Below are 20703 nucleotides of genomic sequence, written 5' to 3'. Positions count from 1 at the left end.
AACATGATGACTGGGAAAAAAAAAGGAATCCATATGTTCACCTTCCTCAGCCCATTGCGAGCTCACATCAACCACCCCGCCTCAGCTTGTTCTAATGCCTTAGAAGCCATGTGCTGTTTTTCATATATACAGCACCTCCTGCCTTCCCTGGGGAATGTTAGAGAAATGGATTTCCACAGCTAAATAGGGTGAAATTCATGCCCACTGAAAATACTGAGAATGTAACCATCTTGCTCACATTTGGCCTAATTAATTCTGTAAAATCATCTACTGCTCCTTCTGAAACTGATTGGAAGCTTTAGTTCTAAATGAATAAGCATTTGCTCTCTCTCTCTCTCTCTCTCTCTCTCCCTTTCTCTCTCTCTCTCTCTCTCCCTTTCTCTCTCTCTCTCTCTCTCTCTCTCTCTCTCTCTCTCTCTCTCTCTCTCTCTCTCTCTCTCAGGAATTTTGCAGGAGATGCCTGGATCTGACCTTAAAGCTATATAAACTTCCTTTGGTAAATGGAAGATCTCTGCCAACTTGCACTGTACCAAGCTCATTATTTCCTGGGCAGATGTCAGTGATTCAAGGTAAGTAGTGATGCACTGCCAAGCACTGACCAGGTATGGCTTTGTTATGGGTTGTTCCAGTGATCTCACTGATGACTAGGAATTAATTAGCCCTGTAGTATAGCAGCAGGGCCAATCTTTCTTCTAAGGAGATTCCAAACCCTAACTTGTCCAGTTGTGGATTTGGATCAAAAGGATTATAGGATTCTCAACCTAAACACAATGGATTTTTTTCACTCATCTTCTAACTTCAGAAGTCAGATTCATTAATCATTACCAGGACTTCCTTTGCCCCTCTGACCATATCTTCAATCAATCAATCAATCGTATTTATTGAGCGCTTACTGTGTGCAGAACACTGTACTAAGCGCTTGGGAAGTACAAGTTCACAACAAAATGGGGATGGACTGTTGATCAATTGACTGGTGGATTGACTCTAACCAATCAGAGACCTTAGACCAGAAGGAAAGATCTTTCTTTGTCCCTAACTAGCAGATTTTGGCTCATCCCACCTGGATAGGTGAGAGAGATGGGCTCATCTCACCCATTCACGTAACCCAAGTCTTTAGAGACTGACTATGGGCCAAAGGCCTCAACTGCAGGAAGAGTAAATGACTACTAAATCTTATAACTGCTCAGTGTTATAACCCAGAGTTTCCCTTGGGCCTGTTGCAACTCATATATGCCATTGTGACCACAGACTGGACATTGCATATCAGACTGGCTCAGGATGAAGACCTGAGGAGGATGTTTAGTTGCATGGGGGTGCAGATGCCCCTTCCCCCTCCACCCCCCTCAGGCAAAGGGTTGGATGTTGCTTTGCAGGATCATCGCATATGCTTTCTGGTAAGTCCCTTAGGATCATGGACTGCTCTGTGATCAGGGACAGTGTTTACTCCCACCTGAGGAGAGAGACTTGCAGATTCTCTTGCTTGGATAGAATGATTGACTAAAAAAATCCATTTATTGAGATCTACTCTAGGTTTGAACTTGTCTGTGGCTATTTAGACAGCATGAACCCCCAGGCCAGAACTCCTCTGTCCTTGGTACTAGAAGCAAAATATCCTAAATCATGCATATTTTACATCAACTGGAAAAATTCCAGGTCTGGGAGTCAGGAGTCCTGGGTTCTAGTCCCTCATCTGCTGGAGACCAGCTGTGTGTCCTCAGGCATTTTGCTTACCCTCTCTGTGCCTTTTTCATTCATCTACTACAACACAGCACACACACTTCACTACTGTAATGATAACCTTCTTACTGTACCTTGATCTCATCCATCTTACCGCCAATCTCTTGCCCATGTTCTGGCTCTGGCCTGGAATGCCCTCCCTCCTTGTATCCGACAGATAATTATTCTCCCCACCTTTAAAGCCTTATCGAAAGCCTCTCCTCAAGAGGCCTTCCCGGACTACGCCCTCCTTTCCTCACCTCCGACTTTCTTCTGCATTGCCCTGATTTATTCCCTTTATTCTTCCCCCCTCCCAGCCTCACAGCACTTTTGTGCATATCTGTATTTTTTTATATTTAAGTCTGTCTTCCCCTCTAGATTGTAAGCTTGTTGTGGACAGGGAATGTATCTGTTTATTGTTACACTGTACTCTCCCAAGAGCTTAGTACATGTTCTGCACATAGTAAGTGCTCAGTAAATAGGATTCACTGACTGACTGATCTGTAAAATGGGAAAAAAAACTATTACCTAATTCTCCTTTCCTCACCGAGATGCTGTGAAGATAAAAGATCATTGATGGCGATGCACTTTGGAAATAGTTTTGAAAACAGGCTACATATTCCAAGTATCATCATCATCAATATCCAGGTTATTCATGGAAACAGTAGATGTTCCTGGAACTCCACCCCCTAGGACTATTACCTGGTTTGCTGCTCTGGTAGCCTAGTTCTGTCAGATACTATGATATCATCCTATGCTGCGATGAACACAAAGGGAGAAACATTAATTCTTGCTTATCCTATTGTTTGGTGATCACACTTGAGCAAGGAAGTAACCAAAGCTAGAAAGTGCTCCCTGCATTTCTCTCGAACAAAAAGATCATCCCCTTGAGGAAAATATTTCTTAGACAAATGTCTTGGAAACACTAAACCAGAGTCTCTCAAAAGATACACACTGCCCTAGGAATGAAGAGAAATGGTGTATCTCTATTAGCCTCCCCCTTCTTCCCTCAACCTAAAATTTCCTTAGGGCTTTGATTAAAAACATATGCTTTGATTATAGAATGCAGTGGAAAAGTTAAACACAGCCCCAGTTTGCTAAAGGGGCTCTTCCATTCAGCGATTGCTTGGAACCAGAAAAAGTTCCATTTATAAAAGGCTTAGCAGAAAAAAAACACAACACCATTAGGAGTTGAAAACCATACTTCACCCTGGTTTTATCCCAGTTTGTTATTTTGCTTAATCGCCTCTGATGTCATTGTTGAGTGTAAAAGGTTGTCCCAGGATTCCATTAGCTAGCCTACAGTGGGAGGACTGCTCTGGGTAAGCCCCAAATGGTTTGGAATTTATTAGTCCCAGCCTTGTTTTGAGATTTCATTCCACCCCATTTCAAACTGTTTCTAAGAAAGTATTTTGCTATTAGGAGTATGGTGGGCAGAGTACTCTGCAAAATTAAATTATCAACTTAGTTGAACATGGAGAGTAGGGCTTTTGCTTGATTCCATCTCTGTGCTAGAGTTAGACCATGAAATACAAAGGGTTTATAAAATCCCACAATATAATACCAGCAGCTTTTAATGTACAGGCATTAACTGTGCCCTTGTACCTTCTCACTATAGTGAAGTTCTCAGCCCAGAACCTGATTCAACAAGGCTTCACCAGTAGTAGGGGGTTATCCAGGCTAAATCCTCCCAACATGTCTTAGAATGTTTTGTGGATGATATTTTTTTTTCTTCTAAAGTAAGATTCGAGAACTGTGGACTTCTGGGTCAGAGCCAGGCAATAAAGCTGAATGGAGGGAAGGAAGGAGGTAAAACTATTCAACCATTCTGGACCTGGAGCTCATTCAATCAGTCAATCAATCAGCCAAACAATGGAATTGTTTGAGTACCTACTGAATGCAAAACCCTGAACTAAGAGCATGGGAGGGCACAAAAACAGAAGACACATTTCCTCCTCTCAAGGAACTTTCAATCTAATCAGGATGTTATGGGAAGTTTATTGGTGATAGGACAAGTAGGCTGATCATTGCCTCCTCCCATCACTGCTCTTTCTCTGTCCTAGGTAATTCCTCTCCTGGTTGCTGACATTTCCTGAATTCCCCATGTGTGTCTCTCCCACTTTCAAAGAAACACTGATCTGTTCTAGTCTACAGAAAAGGAAAGAAAAGAAAAAAGAAACTCTGATTTTTAGATATACATCCCGAAGAAAGGATAGGCTGGCCAGCACATGTCTTACACTTGTTTAGTGATTCTTTCAAGATTTGCTTTAAACCAAGAATGTCTGTCTCACTCCATATAACCATCCTCCCTGAGCTGTAAAGCCCAGCTTCAATCCACCTGCTATATCTTCAGCTTCTGACACCTGCTGATGTGAAAGAAAGCCAGTTCCCTTGGCTTTCCCAGTCAAGTTAGCTCTCTGGGGAGGAAAGAAGCTTAGCAGTCTCCTCAAGCATCTCTAAGTGGAAAGGTCCTGGTGAGGACATTACCCTTGCAGTAAGAGAGGGGATACATGGCAGCTGAGGGCAGGTGTATCACATTCTTGTCAAATCTGTGACATCCAGGCAACATGCCACAGAGCCCTGTGCATGACCTTGTGGGATATTTTGGGATCAAATAGCAGATGATATTGGAGTTGCATGGAGCTTGAGTTATTACAGAGCCTGCCATTGGAAGCACAAAGAGGGCTCATTGCTAGATAAGTGGACAGTGATTGTGTAATCAGTTAGGGAACTGACCAGTGGATAGATTCTCTGTATCCTGAAACTATATCTTATGCAAAATATCATTGGTTGAGAAGTTGGGCTTGCTGGTTCCATCAATCAATCAATCAATGTCATTTATTGAGCACTTACAGTGTGCAGAGCACTGCACTAAGCACTTGGGAGAGTACAATACAACAGAGTTGGTAGACATGTTCCCTGCCCACAGTAAGTTCCTTTTTTCTCTATCTCTAAAATATTACATGGACAAATAACTTTTGGGGGACCTCTAGGTATTCCTAATCAGAGAACAATTGGAATTAAAGGTGTTGACCATGAACTTTTAAAATCTGGGTAAAGATTCCCAAATAAGTAGTCTGAATTGAAGATTATTTCCTTCCTGGGTTTCAATTGCCACTCCCAGGGGAAAGACCTTCTGGGTATGTGATATTTGTAAGTGGATGGAGCTCTGTTTCTCCATTGCTCTGTAATAATGGATCTCTAATATGGTAGTAGGTAAAGAAAGACTGAAGGCAAATTGACAATGGAATTCTTTGCTTCCCAAGAATACATAATGTCCCCGGCTATTTGAACACAGAGATTCACTGGTTTGGAGGGCTAGCTGCTGGCACCAGGCTAGATTATCCTGTTTAAAAGTTCAGTGACAGCACAATTAAGGATTTGTGAACTTGAGGAAATTTCCAAAGGCTGAGTCAACTTGGAATGAATTAGCCTTTTGATTTCCACATACAGATGGACCAAATGTATATGTAGACGGGACATTATTTCCATTTATGCCATGGTCCAAAAATGAATACTTTGCTTTTGCTTCATAATAGATGGGGCAAAAGGAAAATGGATATCGTCCCATGTGGAATTACTGCCAAAGTGATGGAGAAGGAAATAGAGAAGTATTGCCAACCACATTGTAATACTCATTTCCTATTTTCAGGAAGAAAACTGAAGGTCAAGTTGTCCCACATGTGATAGGCTTACTGAATGAGCCACGATTCAGTGGCTGAAAGGAGGCTGAAACACTGAAAAGTGGCTGCTTTTTAAGTTAACCCTCAAAAACCTCAGAAGTTGAAGTTTCATTTTGGTCTGAACTTTCTGATTTCCTTTTCACTCTGTAATCTCAGTTCCCAAAGAACTAGTATGGGGATTAAAAGTGGGAGCCCCCCGTGGGACAACCCCATCACCTTGTAACCTCCCCAGTGCTTAGAACAGTGCTCTGCACATAGTCAGCGCTTAATGAATACCATCATTATTATTACTGGAAACTCTCCAGGTGCGACCCTGATTCTATATCATGATGATGGCATTTATTAAGTGCTTACTATGTGCAACGCACTGTTCTAAGTACTAATAATGATATATAATAATATAATAATATATGGATATTATATGTATATGTGTATATATACATATATGCATCTTATGTGTGTGTATGTAGGTATTAATATATATTAAGGAAATGTTTCACTCATGAGACTGAGGCTTTTGTATGTATATATCCCCATCTTACCTCCTTTCCTTCCCCACAGCACCTATATATATGTATATATGTTTGTACATATTCATTACTCTATTTATTTTACTTGTACATATCTATTCTATTTATTTCATTTTGTTAATATCTTTGGTTTTGTTCTCTGTCTCCCCCTTCTAGTCTGTGAGCCCACTGTTGGGTAGGGACTGTCTCTATATGTTGCGAACTTGTGCTTCCCAAGCGTTTAGTACAGTGCTGTGCACACAGTAAGTGCTCAATAAATACGATCGATTGATTGATAGTATGCATTTGCTAAGATTCATCTACCAAAGAATGTTTAAACCCATTTAGCCTCAGTAGAGGAGTAATTTTTGGTGTGTAATGAACTTTGTGGTTACTTTGCAAGTTAGAGGATGTCCTTTATTGACCGACTGAAACTGGAAAATTACTTTTTATTTATCTTCAAATTGAAATTTGAACTTCCAGGACTCACATTGAGAATTTGCTTTGGTGGAGTCCAGTCTTTGACAAAGACCATGGAGATAAGAGATAAGTTCTGGAGTACTTGACTCCCTCAGCTGATTCATCAGAATCACAGAGTTAATATCAATACCATTCTCTGCCCCAGAAAAACAGCAGATTTCTATCGGACTCCCAAATTGTCTGAATGACTCCCCATATCTCCCAACCTTGGCTCTAGTAAACTTGTACTTCCCAAGCGCTTAGTACAGTGCTCTGCACACATGAAGCACTCAATAAATACGATTGAATGAATGAATAAATGAACTGAATGAATGAATGAATGAATGAATGATTCTGTGTAGATGTTCTTCTGAGGCAAAGGCTAACTTCAATGGGAATTGCTAATTAAAGTAAGCACTGCTGTTTGACTACAAACAAAGGAAAATGGAAAGTACACAAAGGAGAATGTGGTCTTAGCACTATTGGCACAGGAAAGAGCAAGGTTTACAAAGAACATACTATCATTCATTCTTTCAACTTCAAACTCCTTTGCAAAGTAAGTGCAAAAGAAACACCATAAAAATTATATGATAGTTTAGCTTTGCTGACTTATTGGCAGTCAGTCTAATAAAACTGCAGCAAGTTTAATCAAAAAAGTTATTTTTCCCACCAAAATTCCAACCCACGGATAATCAGCAAATAATAATTAACAGAATATTTAAATCAAACTTTCAAATTCCAATTTTAAATGGTATTTCTTAAGAGCTTACTATGTTCCAGGTATTGTACTAAGCACTGGGGTAGATAAAAGATAATCAGGTTGGGCAGAGTCCACTACCAAATGGGACTCACAGTCTTAATCCCCATTTTACATATGAGGGAACTCAGGCATAGAGAAGTTGTGTGACTTATTCAAGGTCACGCAGCAGACAAGTGGCAGATTTGGGATTAGAACCGAGGTCCTCTGAATCCCAGGCCCATACCCTTTCCACTAGGTCATGTTGTTTCTCACTTTCACAAGTTTCAGAGGGCGGCACAAATGTCAGGATGAGAGAAGAGCAGTGAATAGTTCAGAATCTCTTTTGCAGGAGTAGTTTGCATTTCTCCTGCTAACCTCTACCTCCCACTCCTGTAGATCAACTTCAGTTGACTTAGTCACACCAAGTTACTAAAACTGGGATTGCAAAGCCTTACTTGGGCTTGGCCATTCTACTAGTGACTCTGTTACAGGAGGATTAAGATCCTGGACTTTCAGTGTTGGTTTCCTGAGGGTGACTTGCATAAAGACATGATGGCTGAACAAATTGTTGTGAAGAATAATTAACGGGATGGGAGAGTGGACTGTATAATTTCTGACCCAGGTTAATTGGAATAATTATTTAAAATACATTTGTGGGAACCTTACTATACAGAAGAGTCTTGAAAGTCTCCAGTATCGTTCAGTGTATTTAGAATTGGCCAAACTCCATTTAAAAATGTAGAACTTATTGTTGGTTATTTTAGGAGAGAAGGCATATAAGGACTTTCTTTAGAAGGCCTTTTAAACCTTTATCTTTTCCCAAATCACAGTGATCAGTTGGATGATGCTATTACAACACAGAGAAAAGTATTCAGGAGATTCTGACTTTTAAAATACACTATATTTCCACTTACAATCATAGAGGTACAAAATGAAATGTGTTTTAAAAATGCTCAATTTATAGAGGATCCAAAATAAGAAGCAGCGTGGCTCAGTGGAAAGAGCATGGGCTTGGGAGTCAGAGATCATGGGTTCTAATCCTGGCTCCACCACTTGTCAGCTGTGTGATTTCAGGCAAGTCACTTAACTTCTTGACTTTTAAAATACACTATATTTCCGCTTACAATCACAGAGGTACAAAATGAAATGTGTTTTAAAAATGCTCAATTTATAGAGGAGCCAAACTAAGAAGCAGCATGGCTCAATGGAAAGAGCATGGGCTTGGAAGTCAGAGGTCATGGGTTCTAATCCTGGCTCCGCTGCTTGTCAGCTTTGTGACTTTGGGCAAGTCACTTAACTTCTCTGTGACTCAGTTACCTCATCTGTAAAATGGGGATTGATTGTGAGAGACATGTGGGACAACCTGATCACCTTGTATCCTCCCTGTACTTAGAACAGTGCTTTGCACATAGTAAGTGCTTAACAAATGCCATTATTATTATTATTATTACACCATCTCATTCAGATTTCCATATTCAGATGTCATCCTCGACTCTGCTCTCTCATTCACCCCTCACATCCAATCCATCACCAAAAAGTGCCGCTCTCACCTCCACAACATCGCTAAGATCCACCCTTTCCTCTTCATCCAAACTGCTACCCTGCTGGTTCATTCTCTCATCCTATCCCGACTGCATTACAGCATCAGCCTCCTCTCTGATCTCCTGTCCTCCTGTCTCTCCCCACTTCAATCTATACTTCACACTGCTGCGCGGATCATCTTTGTGCAGAAACGCTCTGGGCATGTTACTCCCCTCCTCAAAAATCTCCAGTGGCTACCAATCAACCTACGCATCAGGCAAAAACTCTTCACTCTCGGCTTCAAGGCTGTCCATCACCTCACCCCCTCCTCTCTGCTTCAAGGCTCTCCATCACCTTGCGCCCCCCCCCCCCCACCTCACCTCCCTTCTTTCCTTCTACACCCCAGCCCGCACCCTCCTCACCTTGGCTGCTAACCTCCTCACTGTGCCTCGTTCTCGCCTGTCCCGCTGTCGATCTCTGGCCCACGTCCTCCCCATAGCCTGGAATGCCCTCCCTCTGCACATCCGCCAAGCTAGCTCTCTTCCTCCCTTCAAGGCCCTACTGAGAGATCACCTCCTCCAGGAGGCCTTCCCAGACTGAGCCCCCTCCTTCCTCTCCCCTCCCCCCTCCCCATCACCCCCACCTTACCTCCTTCCCCTCTCCACAGGGGCTATATATATGTATATATGTTTGTACATATTTATTACTCTATTTTACTTGTACATATTTATTCTATTTATTTCATTTTGTTAATATGTTTTGTTTTGTTGTCTGTCTCCCCCTTCTAGACTGTTTGGTAGGGACCATCTCTATATGTTACCAACTTGTACTTCCCAAGTGCTTAGTACAGTGCTCTGCACACAGTAAGTGCTCAATAAATACGATTGAATGAATGAATGAATGAAAAGGGCCAGTCCTCCAAAGGAATAGACCCTAAATGGTAACTGTTAGAGAGTACCTGAATAAGAAAAGTCTTGCATAGTGGATATTAGTTGGTATTCATGCTATCCATTGGGCCAACCTCTATAAAGGAAAACAAATACCTCAGCAAAGGGACATTTATTTTAACTCAAGGCAAGTCTCTTGTATAATATAGCGTTTTTTTCATTTGAACCACAAAGCAATATAGTGTTTAAAATGGCCTTCTGTAGCGGAATGTCTCTACACACAGAAAGATTATGTGCTTTCATAAGTCAAAGATTCATTTTAAAGCCCAGAAACATAACTAAAGAATACTGTAACTGCACTTAGTATTGAAGTGGTAATCAGTAGTTTAAACAGTCCAGTGCTGCCACCTTCATTCAGACACACCATTCACCAAAGCCAACACAAAATCCCTATCATTGCACACACTAAGGACTCAGGCACTGCCAATCAAGCTAGAAACCAGCAGACATAGAAAACGTCCAAAATTAAGCTCAGGAAATGCCATTAGATATAGAAAAGTGGCTCATTTTTCAGCTGGCAGGGATGAACCTTAGCTCTAGGAAAAACATTTGTTAGACCCTGGCAAGCAGAGTGAGAATCCCCTTTTAATATTTTCTTCCCAGCGTGGGGCTGCCTCTGGACTTCAGAAGCAAGCTTTTACCCACAAGGAGAGGAAAACTATGACTTACCTCAGAAGAAGGGAGAAAGCTACAACCTGTAAGTTCAACAACAGCACAAGTCCCAAGTTTGCATCCTTGCCATATCAGTGTAATAACGGAACTGATTTAAAACTCTGGCCTCTGAAACACGTTGTGTAAAATGAACAGAAGGACAAGTACAGGATCAAGTATTTCAGTGTTTGGCTCTTTACACTCTAGTATTCATTTCTTTAGGTACCGTACTTTACACTCCCACCATTCATAAATGCGTTGCAGAGACTTGCCAAGGATGAATTACTATTATTTACCCTATTTACTTGTATTTTGCTTCAGGAGAAGCAAATCACAAGATAATCTCCCCTTCAAATTTCCACCAGATTGGCTTTCCCGGTGGAAAAGTTGGATCATTCAGGCAGAATGATGTAGAAGTGACAAAGTTCTGGAAAAGTCATTTCTTTATCATCAGCTTAAAATCTATTTCCCGCTCTCTTGTAACAATGATCAAATGGGCTTACCTTCCAGACGTGGATGGGTATTAGTTCCTACTGTGAACAGTCTCCATTAAATAAATTAAAAATCTCCCACCTTGTTGCTGTTCTTCTGTGAAAACTGGGGAAGTTTTCTTCTAATCTAAAGTTTGTGAGCACTCCTGTGTGAGTGTGTGTGTGTGTGTGTGTGTGAGTGAGTGTATGCAAGAGAGATGTTTGACAGTAAGACACACTGTAACCACTGCAGACAGTTTTTGCTGAATTTATATAGCTGTGGAGATTCCTGGCTCCTTCCCCTTGTAATGGGATGCCTCCGGGCAGGCTTTCAACTCTCTGTTGGTGGAATTAAAGGAACAGCTTCCCAGCAACTGGTTAGCTCATGAAAGACACTCATTCACTCACTCCCAAGAACAGCAGCAGCCAGAAATACACACATGCATTTGAATACAATGTATGGCTGAAGAAGGAAAACCCCTCTCCCTTGAAGAATTGGCTGCTAGGAAATGACACAGGGGAGAAGTATTTTGCCTCTAGGCTCTTCAAAACAATCCATAGTTCTAATTGTGAAACAGAAGCGAAGTGAGGCAAGATTGGGATAGTAAATGACACAGGGTAGAAGTATTTTGCCTCTAGGCTCGTCATAAAAATCTATGAAAAGTTCTAATTATGAAACAGAAGGGAAGTGAGGCAAGATTGGGATGGGATTTAGGGTGTTTTGTTGCTATTATTCCTACACTCTGGTAACTATAACCCCATGCTGATATGAAGTAATCATTTAAGAGCTGCTCCATTCCTCCCCAATCAAAGAGAAAGAGAGAAAAATTCCCTAAATTAAGCCATACTGATTTCTTGGAAAGAAGGGTGAAAGCATATTAAAAAGATGGGGAATTTGGCTTTTTACGGGGTCTGGATAAAACAGGCTTAGATGGGGGTTGTGATGGAGTATGTTGAGAGAGGATACATGGTTTGGTTTGGGGTCCTAAATGTGACCCAGAAGGGGTCAACAGCACCTGCCTCTCCACATCTTCACACCTGGTCTATCATTCATTCTTCACCAAGCGCTTAGTACAGTGCTCTGCACACAGTAAGCGCTCAATAAATATGATCAAATTCATTCATTCATTCATTCAATCGTTTTTATTGAGCACTTTCCAGGTGAGAACAAGGCACAGTGAGGAGGTAGCTGCAGAGGAGCAGAGGGTGTGGGCTGGGCTGTAGAAGGAGAGAAGGGAGGGGAGGTAGGAGGGGGTGAGGTGATGGAGAGCTTTGAAGCCGAGAATGAGGAGTTTTCGCTTGATTCGTAGGTTGACAGGCAGCCACTATCACAGGGCGCTCAATGCTTTCATGCTATGGCCAACTTGAAATGTGTCCAACTCTTTTGAATTGGGTTATCTAGATTAGGGCTATGTGATCCTCACTTGATTGGGCATTATTATATCTCTGCTGCGGCCTGTTCCCTGCTGCTTCTGTTTGTTGCCTGGCAGCAAGGGGAAAATGGACGTGCAGGGCTAGTACTTTCAATGGTACCTTGGGCTTCCTCTTCCTCTCGTGTGTGGCTCTTCCCACCATGAAACAGGGCCAAAGGGCAGATGAAGGCAGCATCTGAGGGAGGGCTCCCCAGGCACATCTCCACAGCAATGTACTTCCACCTCTTGGCAGGAGACAGTCATGGCAGCTCATACATGTCACCCTCCCCAAGTGGCTGAATATGCAGAACTTTTCAAAACAAGTTAACCAGGGAAAATGAACACAAGTCCAGGCAGCCATTCACCTCTTTCTGCATGCATTCTCCTGGTCTGAGGCTTCGGTTCTGCACAAGGGTCCATGGATTTATTCCCAGGTCACTCAGATGCCTGAGTCTTATACCCCAGAATTCCCCTTTCATACTAACTTGGCTGCTGTGTGACCTTGGGTAAGTCACTTAACTTTTCTGTGTTTCCATTTCCTCATTTGTAAAATGGGGATTCAGTATCTATTCTCCATCTTATTAGACTGAAAGTTCTATGTGAAATAGAGACTGTCTGATCTGATTATCTTGTAGCTACCCCAATGTACAGCTCTTAAAAAATACTACAATTATCATTATTATTATTAATCCTCAAAATCTACATCTGCTCACTACATCATGTGGGGCCATGACTAGTTTGCTCCTTAAGATGCCCTAGTTATGAGTGGATTTCATAACTCATAACTCATAGCAGTTCTCCCGGACAATAAGAAGATCCATAAATAGTTCCAAACTAAAAGTTTATTTAAATTCCAGTACTTTGTACGGCAATAAAGAGTGGATTGTTTGGAAATTCTGACTGTTTAAAGAAAGCAAGTTTTTCAGTAGCAGAAGGCTTTAGGGTTCCAGTCCCAAACAGATGTTGTCATTGCTTACGTGGATCTCCAAATTTGACCAATTTCACCCCCTTCCTGTTGGATGAAATTCAGACTTTCTTGAAGTCTGTCCAATGAAATAGCAATTTCTCTTCATTTCAATTTCTGGCTGTGGTGTGGAGGGTGTGCTTTGAATAGAATTTTGAGGAGTAAATTCTGCTGTGCGAACTTGGGCGAGTCAGTTAACTTCTTAGTGCCTCACTTTTCTTATCTGTAAAGTGGGTACAAGACTGTGAACACTATGAGAAACCCTTTCTGATCGGATTGTGAAGAATCTATCCCAGAGTTTAGCACGGTGCTTGACATACAGTAAAAGGCTAATGAAAGCAACTATTGTTATTATTATTTGGACCAAGTCTTCATGGGGCAAACCCAACATTAAGCATCAACCCAACAGTATGTTGAATGGCACCATGCAAGCATGTTGGGCATTTCTGTGGTCTGGGAACATTGCCATTAAACATCCCAGACATCCACTAGAGAGAAGCAGCGTGGCTTAATGGATAGAGCACGGGCCTGGGAGTCAGGAGTTGTGGGTTCTAATTCTGGCTCTGCCACATGTCTGCTGTGAGACCTTGGACAAGTCACTTAACTTCTCTGGGCCTCAGTTACCTCATCTATAAAATGGGGATTAAGACTGGGAGCCAGATGTGGGACAGGGACTATGTACAACCTGATTAATTTGTATCTTCACCAGAACTTACAGCAGTGCATGGCACATATTAAGGTGCTTAAAAACAAGTACCATAATAATTATTATTACTATTCCCCTGTTACAGAGAATGTTTTTCAACTTTTTCTTAATCTTTTCAGATGTTTTCCCACTCCAGTCCACTTCACTTCACTATTCCCTGGGAGATCCTCAGGGCTATTCCTACAGCCCAGGTAGGCTGATGGAAGAGGATCATGGGACTACAATTCCTCTCCATTACTACTTCTTCAGCAAAAAATGATGTTGCCCCAGAAGAAACAATAATCAAATAGGAGGCTCCCATCAGGTCCTAATTTCCAGACAAGAGTTGCCTTCTTAGCATGAACAAAGTTGAGGATGGTTCAACCTACTGGCTGAATTATGACAAAAGAATCCTGCCTTGTTAGCAGGGAATCAGGGCTAAGCATGCTTTGTAGTTAAGTGTCTCTAGAACACAGGAGAAACCTGGGACAACTTTCAACCTACAGTCTGGTGGGCCCCATTCAGACTCAAACTTTGAATGCAGATTCAGTCCTTCTTGGCCTTGGCTCTGGGTTGCTGTTTTCAGTTGGATATTGGTGACTGTGGGCTTATTATGGATTTGGTTATTGGACCGTTTGGGCAAACCAAGAGAGAAAGGATGGTGAATGGCATCAAGAGCTGCAGAGAGATTGAAGAGAGGGACAATGATAAGGAGGCCAATGGTTTTGGCTATAGGTAATTCTCTAGTTCTTTCGTGAAGATGGTTTGATTTAAATGCAAATGCAGACATAGAGGAGTCAAGGAGAAAGTTGTAGGCAAGGAACAGTTGTCAGTCATGGAGTTTATCTAGGGTTGGGTGAAAGTCAGAGGGGGTGCAAGGGTCAAGATAATTAATTTTTGAGGAAGGGAGTGAGTTAGAGAAGGAGCTGAGATGAATGGGGAAAGATACCTGAGGAAAGGGAGATGAATAAGTGAGGAGGTGGACTGATTAGAGTCCTAGAGAATCTATCAGTCTGGAAATCTATGATGTACTGTTACTATCATTGGGATACTACCCAGTTTAGTTGTTTGTATTTTAATCTAAACAAAAAGAACTTTAATTTGTCCCTTATGTGGTCAATTTCCACAGTACAAATTTCCACTGTAGAATTCACTTAGTAGAATAATGTCTCCCAACTCCTCTCCATCTTCCCTAAAATGATCTTGGAACAGTGTGTTTGAGGTATGTATCCATCCACTGGAACAGTGTGTTTGAGGTATGTATCCATCCATTTTGTTTCGGTCTGCCTTTCTCTTGCTGTAGTCCTTTTTCTTACTGCAGCTCTCTCTGACTCTATCAAGACTATGTGCTTCTCTTTGGGTGACCTGTGTGGATAAGCTTGCCTGTGACTCTGTGGATTTTCCTCTTTGACACTTTCTAGATCCAAACTCCTCTAAGGGCCATTTTGGGTTATTTGTTTGATCTTGCTGAGTTCCACTTGCACTCTTGTTTATATCTGCTTCTGATTTTGGTACCAGATTTGGAAACTTTTATCATATTTCCCTTTAGTCCTTCTCTCCTACCTCCACACTTTCATTTCAATTTGTCTAATGGACATTTGGTTTCCTGTTTGCATAATAGAGAGTGATAGGCTAAGAAAGTGATTGTGTAGAATACATAGTCAGCTACTGCAAAGCTGAATGTGTCTGTACAGGAGGTGAGTAGGGGAGGTTAATCAAAGCAAACTTCCTGGAGGAGGTGGACTTGGAGTTGTGATTTAAAGGAGAACGAAGTATGGTGAGTTGAGATCTTTCCTGAACTAAACCTTCATTTCCCCTACTCCCTCTCCCTTCTACATCATCTTTATACTTGGATCTGTACCCCTTAATCATTTGATATTCACCACACCCTCGGTTAAACAGCACTTCTGTACACATCCATAATTTATTGTAATGCCTGTCTTCTCCTCTAAACTGTAAGCTTCTTGGGGTCAGGGGACAGTTCTATCAAATCTACTGTATTGTACTTTCTAAAACATTTAGCAGGGTGCTCTGTACTCTGTAAGTGCTCAATAAATACTATTGATGAATTGATTGATTGAATGGGAATAAGTGGGACTACTCATGCCTGTTATTTCCTGGGATTCTGCTGGATGTTTGCCGAAGAAAACCTTGCTCATTATTCTTGGGATTCATTGTATGTGCCTTATATTCAACTTGCTCCTCCTTTCTGGGGTTGCCAGTAACTCCATTTTAGCTATTAAGGAAACCTTATTAACAAATAGACCAATAAAGGAGGTAGTTTGGGCTAGTGGAGAGAGCAAGGGACTAGAAGTTAGGAGATCTGAGTTCTAGTCCCAGCTCTGCTCTCGAATACTGTGGTATGAAATGAGGATTAAATACCTGCTCTCCCTTCCTCTTATTCCCATGTTGGAAAAGGACCAAATTGAGTCTAATTTCCTTTCAGCTGAACCTATGTTTAGCACAGTGGTTGGCTCCCTGTAGTCATTTATCAATGTGGACTAATGGAAAAAGGCATGGGCCTGGGAGTAAAAGCAACTAGCTTCTAATCCCAGTTCTGGCATTTACCGGCTGTGTGACTTTGGGCAAGTCACTTAACTTCTAGGAGAAGCAGCGAGGCTCAGTGGAAAGAGCGTGGGTTTTGGAGTCAGAAGTCATGGGTTCAAATCCCAGCTCTGCTAATTGTCAGCTGTGTGACTTTGGGCAAGTCACTTAACTTCTCTGTGATTCAGTTACCTCATCTGTAAAATGGGGATTAAGACTGTGAGCCCCCGTAGGACAACCTTATCATCTTGTAACCTCCTCAGCACTTAGAAAAGTGCTTTGCACATAGTAAGCACTTAGTAAATGCCATCATTTATTATTTATTCTCTTTGCCTTAGTTCCTTCATTTTCAAAATGGAGATTCAGTACCTGTTCTCCCTCCTTCTTAGAATGTGAGCCCCTTGTGGGACTTGATTATTTTATATTCATTCATTCATACAATTGTATTTATTGAGCACTTACTGTGTGCAGAGCACTGTACTAAGCGCTTGGGAAGTACAAGTTGGCAACATATAGAGAGGGTCCCTACCCAACAGCGGACTCACAGTCTAGAGACAGACAACAAAACAAAACATATTAACAAAATAAAATAAATAGAATAGTAAATATGTACAAGTAAAATAGAGTAATAAATATGTACAAACATATATACAGGTGCTGTGGGGAGGGGAAGGAGGTAGGGCAGGGGGGATGAGGAGGGGGACGAGGGGGAAAGGAGGAGGGGGCTCAGTCTGGGAAGGCCTCAGTGCTTAGTACAGTACGTGGCACACAGTAAGCACTTAAATGCCACTTATTTGATACCATTATAAGTACTATTAATTGCAATAAACGTTAACCTCAGAAGGTCTATAGAAGAAGTATTGCTTAAAGAGGTACTAAACTACTGACTGCTCAATGCTCTATGAAGTGGTTATCTCTAGGTGAGGACCTGGCTCAGGCTCATATTTTAAATAAACGTGCCCCTGATATAAAGAATGCTGGATCAAAGCAGTTCTGGCTTTGGGAATGTTATTCTAGAGAGGGAGGGAGTTGAAGTCATCTGAAGGGACTCCAGGTCATTAATGCTCCTGTTTCGAAGGCCAGAGTTTGTGCTGTGAAATTTCAGGGCCTAAAATGGAGGGAGAGACTTTGAAGCAATGGACTACACCATTTTGAATCCTATAGAGTGACCTCAGGATTTGTGAAAAAATGAAGTAGGATGAACCAAAGTGGCATATGAAATGAATCAAGGTTAAATCAACATTTTTAATCCTGCCACCTCCATGGTTAATCTCACCTCGAGAGACTGGGAAGAGGGCCCAGCTCCAAAGTAAATACTTGTCAGTGTTTCAAATATTGAACAGCTCAACTGGAAGCCTTTTTTATTTATTATTATGGTATTTGTTAAGCATTTACCATTTTCCAGGCACTGTTCTAAGCACTGTGGTAGATACAAGCTAATTAGGTTGGACACAGTCCCCATCCCATGTGGGGTTCACAGTCTTGATCCTCATTTTACAGGTGAGGCAACCTGAGTCACAGAGAGGTTAAGGAACTTGCCCAAGGTCACACACCAGACACTTGGCAGAGCCATAACTAAAACCCATGTCCATCTGACTCCCAAGACCGTGCTCTAGCCACTAGGAAACAGTGTCTCTCATGGTTATGTTGTACTTCTCTTTCCTCTCCATCCAATCTGCTACCATACTGATCCAAGCACTTATCCTTTCCTGTCAAGACTACTGCATCTGCCTCATTCATTCCTTCATTCAATCATATTTATTGAGCTCTTGCTGTGTGCAGAACACTGTACTAAGCACTTGGGAAGTACAAGTCGGCAACGTATAGAGACAGTCCCTACCCAACAACGGACTCACAGTCTAGAAGGAGGAGAGCAGTCTAGAAGGGGGAGAAGCCTCCTCTCTGACCTCCAGGTCTCCTGTCTCTCCCCACTCCAGTCCTTACTTCACTCTGCTGCACAGATCATTTATTAACAAAATTGTTCAGTCCATGTCTCCCCACTCCTCAAGAACCTCTGCACTCAACCACCTCTGCATCAAACAGAAACTCCTTACAATTGGCTTTAAAGCACTCAATCAGCTCATGCCATCCTACCTTACTTCACTGATCTCCTACTACAGCCCAGCCCACATATTCCATTCCTCAAGTGACGCTGTGCCCTGATTTCATTTATCTCTTTGCAGACCCCTTTCGCACATCCTCCCCCTTGCCTGAAATTCCCTCCCTCTACATTTACACCGGACCACCATTCTCTGCATGTTCAAAGCATTCCTCCAAAAGGCTTTCTCTGAGTAAGCCCTTTTTTCCCTGGCTTGCTCTCCCTTCTGCATCACCTGTGCCCTTGGATCTATGACCCTTGGACATCTGATATTTGCCCCATCCCCAACCCCACAGCACTTATAAATATAATCTTTAAATTGCATATTATAAATTGCTTATTTATTCATATTAATGTCTGTCTTCCCCTACAGAGAGTAAGCTCATTATGGGAGGGAACATGTCCGCTACTTCTGCTGTATTGTATGCTCCCAAGCACTTAGGACAATCCTCTGCACAAAGTAAGTGCTCAGTAAGTACCATTGATTGATTGATGGATTGATGAGATATTGCACCAAAAGCTCCTTTTTCTTTTTTCTTCTCTTAATTCGTATAGAGTAGGGTAGACATTCCTTATGTCCAGCTGCCTGTAAAATAATACCACAGGTATATATGCACCATAGCATGTACATTCATTACCCAGCACATAGCACATTCTGCATAACCCCTTCCATGTGATTGATTTAAAGTGTATTTTTTTTGGATGTATCTAATTTTATACACCTGTTCTTGAACATGGGCCACAACTTTCTAAACAGTGTCTTGAATGGCTAAAATAAGGAGGCTCTCTCAAGAAGTAGTAGTCATCTTGTGATTTTTAACTGGTTAGAGGGAAGTACCTTATACACTCTCCTCTTCATGCAGGGAAGTGAAGCCATAAATTGATTCCTCAAACTTTTCTGTCACTAATTGGAGATTGCAAAATCACGGACTAGTGAAATAGGATGGCTATAGAATTGTTGGCCAACTAATTCTATGAAACCAAAATGAAAATTGAAGTCAAATAAAAGGAAGCACATCTTCAAACAGCAGGTGGTAAGTGTACGAAAAGTATCATCACAGGAAATGGGGTATGTCAAAACATCTACTTCTTCAAAAAGGATTTTGATATATTTACAGATAGAGGCAACAGTGAGTAGAACGAAAGAGCAGATAAGGTTGTTAGAAGACAAAAAAGGTTTAATTGCATTCATAGACAATTCAGATGATTTAAAGGGGAGTTAAGAATGGTACATCACTAATGTGAAGATGAATGATGAGGAAAGAGGCATGATGCTATTCTTTCCAAGCATCCTTTGGTACCATAGATAGAAACAGAGTATTGGGCTGGATGTGAACTTGTGGTGGGCAGGGAATGTGTCTGTTCATTGTTATACTCTCCCAAGTGCTTAGTACAGTGCTTGGCACATAGTAAGTGCTCAATAAATTCAATTGAAGGAAATGAACGAATGATGGACCAATGTTCTCATTCTGGTTGCCTTTACTGATGTTCTTATGCTTCCACACTAATTTACTGAGCTCCCACTTGGGGTAAAGTACCATAGTGGGTATAATGAAGAAATTCCAATGGACAATCCAAAACATGTTTTCATCTTGGAGTAGCTTCCAGCAAGATGGAAGAGATGGAACTAACATAAATATATAGCTTACAAGTAAATGAATAAAATCACTGATACACAGGTATAGAAAATTAAAGATTCTGGAAGCCATGGGTGGAGGTATAGCCAAAGAGTTGGAATGGAGCATTGTAAAAGAGTGTGCTTCAAAGTGGGTGTTTTTTTGTGTGTCTTTCCAGTGCTGAGCTCTGTTACCTTGGCAGGAAACTTTGTAGTGGTGTGGGAATAATATGAACCATGGCTTGGGGTGGGAGAGATAAATGTGGCCCAGGGAGCTGTTTGGCTGGTGGGGAAAATACAAGTATGAGTGGAGATGAAGGTAAAAGAAAATAAATTAGGAAGGCCAGTTGAAGGCCAAGGTTAGGAGTTTTATTCATTCCAAGTGATGGAATCATAATTGCCAGGTGGATAGACCACAAGCCTGGGAGTCAGAAGCACATGGATTCTAATTCTGGCTCCATCACTTTTCTATTTGTGTGACCTTGGGTAGGTCACTTAATTTCTCTGTGCCTAAATTACCTCATCTATAAAATGGGGATTAAGACTGTGAGTTACAAGTGGGACCTGGACTGTGTCCAGCCTGAATATCTTGTATCTACCCCAGTGCTTAGTACAGTGCCTGTTGAGCACTTAAAAATAGCAATTTAAAAAAATGATTAAAGCAATGCTTATGAAGATGTTCCTTATTAT

At 41.6% G+C, this 20703-nt stretch overlaps 1 protein-coding gene across 9 annotated transcripts in view; it reads right to left on the bottom strand.

Annotated features, from left to right (window-relative positions):
• The window catches only part of TNC (tenascin C), a 108335-nt gene extending 97386 nt beyond the window's left edge, over positions 1–10949 (bottom strand). For 2 of the 9 annotated variants that reach the window (XM_038745919.1, XM_038745921.1), the window contains exon 1: positions 10729–10948. The gene's annotated coding sequence lies outside the window, so the exon portion shown is untranslated. Of the gene's footprint in view, positions 1–10728 lie in introns of all 9 variants that reach the window. The other 7 variants (XM_038745920.1, XM_038745923.1, XM_038745925.1 and 4 more) reach the window with 5 other exon arrangements.
• Between the last annotated feature and the right edge of the window lie 9754 nt (positions 10950–20703).

Source organism: Tachyglossus aculeatus, chromosome 4, assembly GCF_015852505.1.
Source record: "Tachyglossus aculeatus isolate mTacAcu1 chromosome 4, mTacAcu1.pri, whole genome shotgun sequence".
NCBI classification, from domain to species: domain Eukaryota; kingdom Metazoa; phylum Chordata; class Mammalia; order Monotremata; family Tachyglossidae; genus Tachyglossus; species Tachyglossus aculeatus.
The sequence above is the reverse complement of the archived record's forward strand: the minus strand, read 5'-3'. Positions and strand labels throughout refer to the sequence as shown.